Here is a 9,877-nt window from a genome sequence, read left to right as displayed (position 1 = left end):
TTTACAAATATATTCTTCTTTTTAATATTTAACAATGGTAGAGAAAAAGTGTTATTAAACTATCGTGAGATACTCTCTTTAAGAATATGTCAAGTTTTCTCTTAAAAGACTACTGGAAAGTCTCTTATATTAACTGAGCAGGCACTGAATTTCAGCAGTTCACTACTCCTAAGGAGTAGAAGGTGTGTCTACAGTCCGTTCTCCTGTATTGTTTTCGGGTGTTACTTCTAAAGTACTGAGTTTAAGCAGGTGTTTAAGGGGTGTCAAGGAGTGTTAGGTTGTTGTAATTCATGAGAATGTCAGCTCTGTAACGCCCATACTCTAATGGGTAAAGTTTCAGTGATTCGAGGAGCGCTTCGTAAGGCTTGAGTTTGTAAGCTGATTTGGTGGCTCGCCATTGGATGCGTTACAGTTTCCTTATCTTTTTAGAGTGATTGAGGAAACGCTACATTTACATACCCTAAGTGGAATAGAATAGAACCGTTGAAGAATAGGTGGAAAGTTCTGCCGTCGACCTGACCACAAAATCTTATGCCGAGGTGCTCCAGTTAAAGAAAACCGTCAAACGACCCAGAATGACATTACGGAATTATGTATTACACTTAAACGTTATCTTGGATTTCGTAACGATCGTAAAGACCGGCATATCCCGCGAAGAAGCATTTCGCGTAATCGATCTGTCTCTATTTCACAAGAGACGGATAACCTCGACTGGTGCTGGTATCACAAATACTACGGAAAGTCTTCCAGAAATAGCAGAAAAACCTGCAAATTTCAGAACTCAAAACCAACCGGCACAAAAAACAATTCGGGAGACTTCCCAACCGGCACGCGTTAACGGAAGCCGTAGCCGGCAATCATAGCCGTCTGTCATATATCACAGATGTGATAACGTAGGGCTTGCTGGGAAGGTGTGGGGGATAGTTAAAGGAGACCCATTTGGTACTTAGTTTTTATTACTATTTTCATTTCCATCAGTTCTCATAGTTCGTAGAATTATCAGTATTGCCTGTAAACTTGTCGTTTAATGTACGTGATCTTTGACCTTCCGTTCCAGTATGTGATCACACATAACATGACACATTGATCGTTGCTCACAAATACTCTGCTGCATACATAGGCTGTTCTAGGTTTCTGGACAGACCAATCTATTCATTCTTCTCAAACCACATTTCGAACTTATCACTTATTGACTTATTAGCCCTAACTGTTTTTATGTGACGTATATGTGCCGATTGCTTATCCTATTCATGATATATCTATCCTGGAAGTCTAACTGTCGCTCGATAAACGGGGTGAGCTGCAGTGTATCCAATTTCAGCTTTTGCTGCATTGCGAATACCCAATAAAACGAGTGGAATAGAGTCGATCCATTGTGAGACGTCTGCATTTGAGAGTAAAACTTTGAGTTGTCGGTTAAAGCGTCCTACCAGCCAGTTTGCTCGTGAGTGGTAGGTGTTCGTTCTAAATCATGTGATTTCTAATAATGTAGTCAGACAACGGAAAAGTTCGGACTCGAACTAAAGTCATCGGTGTGTAGTACTAGTTGAATGTCAGTAGGATTTCGCTACCCATCATTCGATGGTAGCACGGGCCACTGCTTCAGCAATAATGTCTTCAATGGGTACTGATTCGAGTGAAACGGTGTACACAAGTCAAGAGATGAAAATATTCATTTGAATCTGGTAAGTGTTCTATCAAATCCAGATAAACATGGTCGAAACAAGCGCCGGGAGTTTTGAATGAGCCTATGGGACATTTGTTGTGTATGATCACCTTAGAGTTCTGGTATCCTGCACAGGAGCATGCTCATTCTCTCCCAGCTTTATTCATGCCAGGCCAGCAAAATCGTTATGGTATGAGTTTGGTGGTTGCTCGAATACCTGGATAACAAATCTTGTGCAACGTATTGAAGACGTTGCGTCGATAATGTTTCGGCACGACTAGGCGATCCCTACTTGTAGATTCGTCGCATAATAAAGTTTCCTAACCTGATCCTATCTGTTTAATACCCAGTTTTAGGTTTTTCGAATATAACTGGTGATGACAGTCAGGGTCTTCTTCATAAAGCTGGTCAAGTTCAAGAGGGTCGATTCTTTGGAAACTGTCCAGGGAAGTTATGCAAAACAAAGCGTCTGCAACTACGTTATTCGCTCCAGAAATCAGTACACACAAACTAACCGGAGTCATAACTCGTTTATTACCAGTTCAAAAATTTCAAAATCCAGTGCGCATTTTATGTCACTCCAAATAATTGAGATAAGAGCCCCATACTTTAGTGAGATTTACGTACTATCTGTCTCTTGTTTTTTATTCCCGTAATTCCCAGCGTACTATGATTATAAAAATACGACGTTCAGAGTGACACACTGATGTCGCCGTAAGCTTTTAATTCTATTAACTCTGTGTTACACAACCTTAAATAGCCGCTGTTGACTTCATATGCTGTTATAGACTCCTGCTATATTTATCCCGTCAACCAAGCGTGTTACTCATGCTTTATCAATTTCAACACATAAGCCGGTATTCGCAACCGAATTCGACTACTTTCTTTTATAATAATAATGATAATATCTCTCTGATAAAGCAGGTTCACGCTTTCTTTATAGGCATGATTATGGATTCACAACATTGGTTTACAGATAATATGCTCCACAAGTAGAGTTGTAAATAGGTAAATTCCATGAGAATACATCGCAGTACGTTAGTGCACATTTACCTGCGAATTAATAGTTGGGTATGTGCGTTTACAAGGTACCATGAGCGCAGTTTTTGAGACCTGCTTCAACAATGGCATTGCGACCACATTGTGACCCTGGCAAACACACAGCAGGTCTAAAATTGGCATCCTTATGTTTGAATTGTGGTGCTGCCAAATATTCATGCAATACAACTGTATACTGAAAAAATTCATATGATGAAAATAGTGTTGTGTTTCCGCTAATTGATAGAACTTTGGTCTTTATACGAATTTCGAATATTATACGTTCGATTTCCTTCACAAGTTCTCTCTGACTTGGTACTGAAATATGCGTGAATACTAGAGTATGAAATGAAAAATTCCGTACATTATTATTTAGCACACCTAATTCAGTTATTTCTGATTGTTATAAGTATTTTTATTGTTCTTTTATTATTCATATCACAGCCTAACGCCTTGATTTTCTTTCAGAATACTGTGGACGACGGTTGGAATGAAACTTGAAAAAAAAAACAGTATTCACTTCCACATGTGACCTATACGAAAGAAAAACTATTCATGGGAAGTGCATATATTTTTATTTTAATTTGATTTGCAATATTACTTACCACCCATCCGTCTTGTAAGTATGGAAATGGATAACTGTAACGTCATTTATTCCAAGTGCTTATCTAAGACAACCCAAGATTCCGACTTCGGTGCAAAATTGACAGTGCTATTAAAAAGCTCGGGTGTGTATAGCCAGAACATTCTTCAAGACTTTAATTTCTTCTGAAATAACTGCCAAGTTTGGTAAAAATCTGAAAGCATTCAGAGCAAATTTTGTGAACCATCAAGCAAAATATCTCTAGGTTTTTACTAGATTCGGGTTTCACCCAAATTTTATTCTGGATTTTTCCAGGCCCGGAAATTCTCACTGGGTTCTGGGACATTCCGCAGTTTTCGTACGTGAAATCCCAAAGAACAAACTGACTTTGGTATTTCTACCTACAATATCCACATGATATCTCATTAGTCAACGTTGATGATTGGCGGTTAACCTCGGCAATAATTCACAATCCATTTAACAGACCGAAATACTTTGATGTTATAAAACAATAAAATGATCAAAACAGAATCTATAAAGGATTACGGAGATGCCGGAACCGCTGCGTACACCCTAAGGTGTTGTGGAGAGACATGGTTCCGTATAATCTAAACTATCGTTTAGTGAACAGACAAGTGATAGATGAGAATAACAATATATTGGCTCAAAAAGTCTTATCAGTAACGAAGAGAACTTGGATATAAAGAATATGCAGCAAATTGAATCTGTAAAGGCTATGGTTTCCAATATGAATGCCTAATTTTTAAATTGTACGAAATGCCTTGGGTTGATTGGAATGGATCACAATCAGGGAGTGATATCTAACGATGAAGCCTGTGAAAGAAGAATTGAGTAGTTTTGAAGCTTCATGTCTCAGCAATTTGAGAATCAAAAAGAGGACACTTGAACAGATAGTCTCGGTCGCTTGTGTTTAATTAAGTGTTCTCTATTCAGTTATCTTTACCTATAGGTCTGCAGAGAAGAAAAATTGAGTGCTTCTGTAGTACACATTATATAAGAGCAATTCCAACTTCTTGGCTCAAAAAGTTCTGATCTGAAAATCTTAAGGGTATGCTTGGCATATGACTTTGGTTGCTGATATGTTCAATTATTTACTTAAGTCTGTTCCTCTCAATGAAGCATAAACCGACAACTAGCATTCTCGAACCCACTCTATCCTGGAACTTCTTTTCTAGTGCTGTCCAATTTTTGTTCATTCTTTTCATGCCAGTTTCCATTTCTCGGTGTAATGTGTTCTTTGATTTCCCCCTCCTCCTTTAGCCTTGAGGGTTTTATGTGCTGGCTTGGTTTGTGATGCAGTTTTGTGCTTTCCTCAATATGTGTCCTTTCCACTTCCGCTGCTTCTTCCTGGTTTATTCCTGGTTTGTTCTCTCCCATAGTAAAACGTCCAAATGTGTTTACCAACCTACATGTGTGTGTGGCCACACGTACATTAAGAGAAGTAGTCGTGATTTGCAATCTAAAGTTTCTAAGTATGTACCTAAGTCGTTGCAAGCACAACCAAAATCAAATGATCCAATAAGGGTAGATGATAAACGTCCATCGTTCTCTATCGCCAAACACAGTTAAAATTGGTCATAAGGTTGATCTTAACTCGACTTTCGTGACGTTGTACGAAGTGTTCAAGGGTGTATACTAAGGCTATTGAGGCCTGTGCCACACAAAAACTCAAGCCCATTTATGTATTCAGATCTGTTAGCCCTTTCTGTTTTCATATATAATTGTTTTTAACAAGTATGTGATCAGGTTGTTCAAAGTGTATTGTTTTTATTTATTACATAGTTCTGATAATCTTCGTCTTCTGTTTGCAGCATTCAAAATTATCACTGTGACCATTTGGTATATTGTGATATGGTGATTTACGTGGTTGAATATTTTGCGTTTCTTCATTACGCTTTCAAAGTCAAAAGGGTGCACTTAGCTTCATACTACGGAATTTGTTAAATTTTGTTAAGACCTGTTTCACTGTGCTTATGTTCATCACACAGTTCATTTTAGTGGGTGTGATTTTGCTGCAATTTAACGATGATTATTTTGTTCAGGTGTTAATATTTAGCTTTATTTCAACCTACAGGTCAAACACAATTAGATTCATTTTGATGGAAATAACTAGGCTTCATTGACTACATCTGGTCATTCACCATGCAGTTCTTATTTTCTCTCCACTTCCTTTTTAAATTGTGGTTGTAACATGAAACTATGGAGGTTGTATTTAAACTCGGACCATATGTGAGTTCACTAATTCATGATTTGCAAATGTAATTTTTTGAGTGCTTAGAACAACTGTAAACTCATAGAACTGTCCGAATAACCAAACGCATTTATTACGTAGTTGGTGTTACCCTATGAATAGTCTGTCATCTTTTTTTGCTAGTTTCATCTATTCAGCTAATCAAATCATTTGTAAACCTTTGTTGTAAATTATTATTCATGTTTGTGGAATTTGAGTGAACCTGTTATAATACAAACTGTTATTTTCGTTACATTTTCTTCTATATCACCACGTTTAAAAATGGTTAGTGTGACAAAGGACTATTCCAGTTATGTGATGAGGGTTTTAAGATAATTTACATCTTTGAAGAAATAGACGAAAATAGAGGGTGAAAAACAGTGATGAAAAGTACTGTTATAGGCATTGCGTCACTTGAGTGCTCTGAAGCCTATCACAGGTGTTGTGGGCGGTCAATGCACGAAATATAAGACACGATTTCTAAAAGTCTTTGGTACCCGTTAACACAAAAACAACCTAGTTGGCCGATAAGAAACTTGCAAGAACTGCAAGTAACAAATATAGTTTAACAGAGAATCTAGAGAATGAAACATGGATGAAAAGAACGGTATTTGGCGATCATTATAAGTGGTAGTTCCTGAAGTTTCTATTTCGATTTATATCAATGACATAAAGTTATCTCTTTGTTGAAACTACCACTTTTAATGTTTCTGTAAAGTTGTTCACAGAAAAATAGGAAGCAACAGCAAAGCCCTACAATGCCTGACTTTACTACACAATGATATGCTTAGCGGGTTTGCAATTTTTCGATTATAGAAGTATATTTAAGTTTATCAATTCGAAGTTATTAGTAAACATTACCGCAATGAAATAACAACTGGAAATTCAAAAAATTAAGTGGCGGAAAACCCAGTGGTAGTAGATTTTATAGAGTGTATTTTAATGAGAGCGGAAAACTGGAAGAACATTCATATTTGTTTGAACTCTTGAAAAGTCAAGGCAGTGTTGTGTTACGCGTTGCTAGTTTTTTAATTATCGTTTCACGTTTTCATGGCCTTTGCTTTTTTCCTGCAGCTTGAGACATATCGGGCTTGTGTTTATGTTGAAAAAAATTTCGAACTTTGTGACATATATTTGGCAGCGGCTGACGTTGTAAAAAAGCTGGTAGGTTTCTAAAATATCGTGATTATTGTTATTATAAATATCCACTCGAGATGAGAGTAAGATAGTGGGTAATATTACACTCCACTGCAACAAAGATAATACAATTGATGGTTATTGTCAAGTTACAAGCACTTCGGATATAGTTTCTGGTTGCGTGATTCAAATTGTTCTAAATGGTAATTTTAAAATTCCATGTAATTTATTACCTTTATGAATTTAAATAAAGCTAGAACAAATATTGATGCAGAATAATATGAATTCATTTTAATTCAAGGTCTTGCGTCTGCTGCTTACAACCAAATGTGTATTGGAATTTAAGTCCAATGTTAAGTTCTAGTACATATTTGGTTGCAAGCAGCTGACGCGAGACCTTGAAGTAAAATGAACTCATATTATTATGCATCAATGTTTTTTATAGCTTTATTTAAATTATAAGATTGCTTGACAATTATTTTAAAATTTGGAACATCTAACTATTTCTCACATTGTATTAATGTGATGTAGTTTAAGTAGTTGAAATTTTTTATGTGCTTCAACACGTGATGTTAATACTTTCAGTTGATTGTTTGATTGAATGTGATCTGTCTGAAATTTTGTCGAAATTCGAGGCAGATTATTTGACAGAGTGTTTTGAGAAACTAAGTCGACAAAATATTAATGAATTGATAATGATGATGTCACAGGTATTCAGTGTTTGACAACGCTTTTACCAGTAACACCTTCTAATATATTTCGTTCCCACCCAGAGAAATCAAAAGACAGAGTCGAGGAGATCGGAAGAATATATTTAGCGATGACCAATATATCGGAATTCTCTGATCTAATCTGGCTAGCGATTGCGGTTGATGTTGAGCACAGCGTTACCACACGTGATCTGGTGCGGATGCATGACCGAGCGCCTTCAGCTAGATGAGTCCACTAAAACATATGGTCAGCATCCAATGTCGAAAACTTAGAGCTATTTATTTTGGGGATTTATTCACCGCTACAGATCACTCCCCCCCCTAGTGAGGCAGTGACGACCCTAAGACGTGGCTAGCCAGAAGTTTAAACCCAACGATTTTGTCCTTGGTAAACACTCTTCTGATAGCTTACTAAGTGTAGCAGCGTCTGGTCGTCTTTCCTTACTATATGGGACCGAGGTACAACATAGTAAAATAAGAAAAAGTTGCAACGAAAATTTCGACTCCTCATGTAACAAACTGCTATTTGAGAATAAATTATTATTATTATTATTATTATTATTATTATAAGCTGCATTGTTCTTTTCCAGCCGTCCTGGAAAAGAAAAAAGAAAGTGTAAGTGCATGTCGAAATACACTCGTATGTGCGTAAAAACACAATGTCGGCGAAAAAATGGAAAATATACTCAAGCACACATAATAGCGTTAAAAAATGTTTTTTTTTGTTTGTTTTTTTTTCAGTAAAAATATATAAATATATAAGCATATTAAAATTCTTTTTTTTTAAAAAAAATTATCTATCATAAAAAGAAAGATCGACATAATATAAAATGTCGAGTAGTGCTTTACGTGCAGTAGTCGTTTAAATGTTCTGGAAATCTTACTCTCCTTCCAGAACGCGTCGTTTTAGGTTTATTTTCAGATACATTCGGAGTATCATCGCTAGTGTTGGTTTTCGGTTGAGGAATTATGAGTGGAGTCGTGTCGTTCGATTGTAACGAAGAAAAATCGACGTAGATAGGATTTCCTTCTAAATACGCTGCTTTGAGGCGATCGATGCTGATGCTATCGTTGGTTCCGTTCTTATCTATTATATAGTACTTCGGTTCGCGTTGAAGAACTTTGAAAGGTTCTTCGTATGCTGATTCGAAAGGTCGTCGATGAGAGTCTCGACGAATGAAAACGTGTGTACTATATCGTAAGTCAGGTTGAACGAAAACATCAGTTGATTGAGGTCGAGTGGAAGCAGGTTTAACTGAACGCATTGCGTTTGAAAGCCTGTTTGTGTAGAAGGTTAGATCCATGTTCATTGAAGAGGATGAAGGATCCACGAATTCTCCTGGAAGTCGAAGTGTTGTCCCATAAACGAGTTGAGACGCAGTGTATCCAATGTCAGCTTCCACTGCATTGCGGATACCTAGTAGGACGAGTGAAAGAGCGTCGGCCCACTGAGAAACGTTTGCAGCTGATAGCGAAGCTTTTAGTTGTCGGTGTAAACGTTCTACCAACCCGTTTGCTTGTGGGTGGTAGGCGGTAGTTCGGAAGCGAGTGCTTCCTAATAGTGTGGTCAGACGATGGAAAAGTTCAGATTCAAACTGACGTCCGCGATCTGTAGTGATGGTTGAAGGGCAACCGAAGTTTGCTACCCATCGTTCGACGAATGTGCGGGCCACTGTTTCAGCAGTGATGTCCTTGATAGGTACTGCTTCTGGCCATCGAGTGAAACGGTCTACGCAGGTTAAGAGGTAAGAGTATCCATTTGAATCTGGTAACGGTCCTACCAAATCCAAATGAACATGGTCGAAACGAACATCGGGAGTTTTAAATGAGCCTAAGGGACATTTATTGTGCCAGATAACCTTAGATTTTTGGCAGCTTACACAGGAGCGAGCCCACTCCCTCACGTCTTTATTCATGCCAGGCCAGCAAAACCGTTCTTCTATAAGCTTGATGGTTGCACGAACACCTGGATGAGAAAGTTTGTGCAATGTATTGAAGACATTGCGTCGATAATGTTTCGGCACGATTGAGCGATCCCTACCTGTAGATGTGTCACAAAGTAAGGTTTCCTTACCTGTTCCCATCTGTTTGATGCGTAGTTTAAGGGTTGTGGACGATAACTCGTGCTGAAGATCGGTGTATTCTTTTTGAAGCTCGGCGAGTTTCAAAAGGTCGATTCCTTGGAAACTGTTCAAGGAAGTTATGCGAGTTAAGGCGTCTGCAACTACATTGTTTGCTCCAGAGATGTGTTGAAGTAAACTGCGAAATGTAGTTCAGTTGTCGAGACTCACGAGGGGAGTACTTGTCTGAAGGAGAGCTTAACGAGAAAGTGAGCGGTTTATGGTCCGTGAAAAGAGTGAATTCACGGCCTTCGATGTAGTGTTGAAAATGTCTTACAACACAATACATAGCTAAGAGTTCCCTACCGAATGTGCTGTACCTCGATTCGGTGTCCAGCCACCGTCTAGAGAAAAATGCTAAGGGTTGCCATG

This window comes from Schistosoma haematobium, chromosome 7, assembly GCF_000699445.3.
Source record: "Schistosoma haematobium chromosome 7, whole genome shotgun sequence".
In the NCBI taxonomy this organism is placed as follows: Eukaryota; Metazoa; Platyhelminthes; class Trematoda; order Strigeidida; family Schistosomatidae; genus Schistosoma; species Schistosoma haematobium.
The sequence above is the reverse complement of the archived record's forward strand: the minus strand, read 5'-3'. Positions refer to the sequence as shown.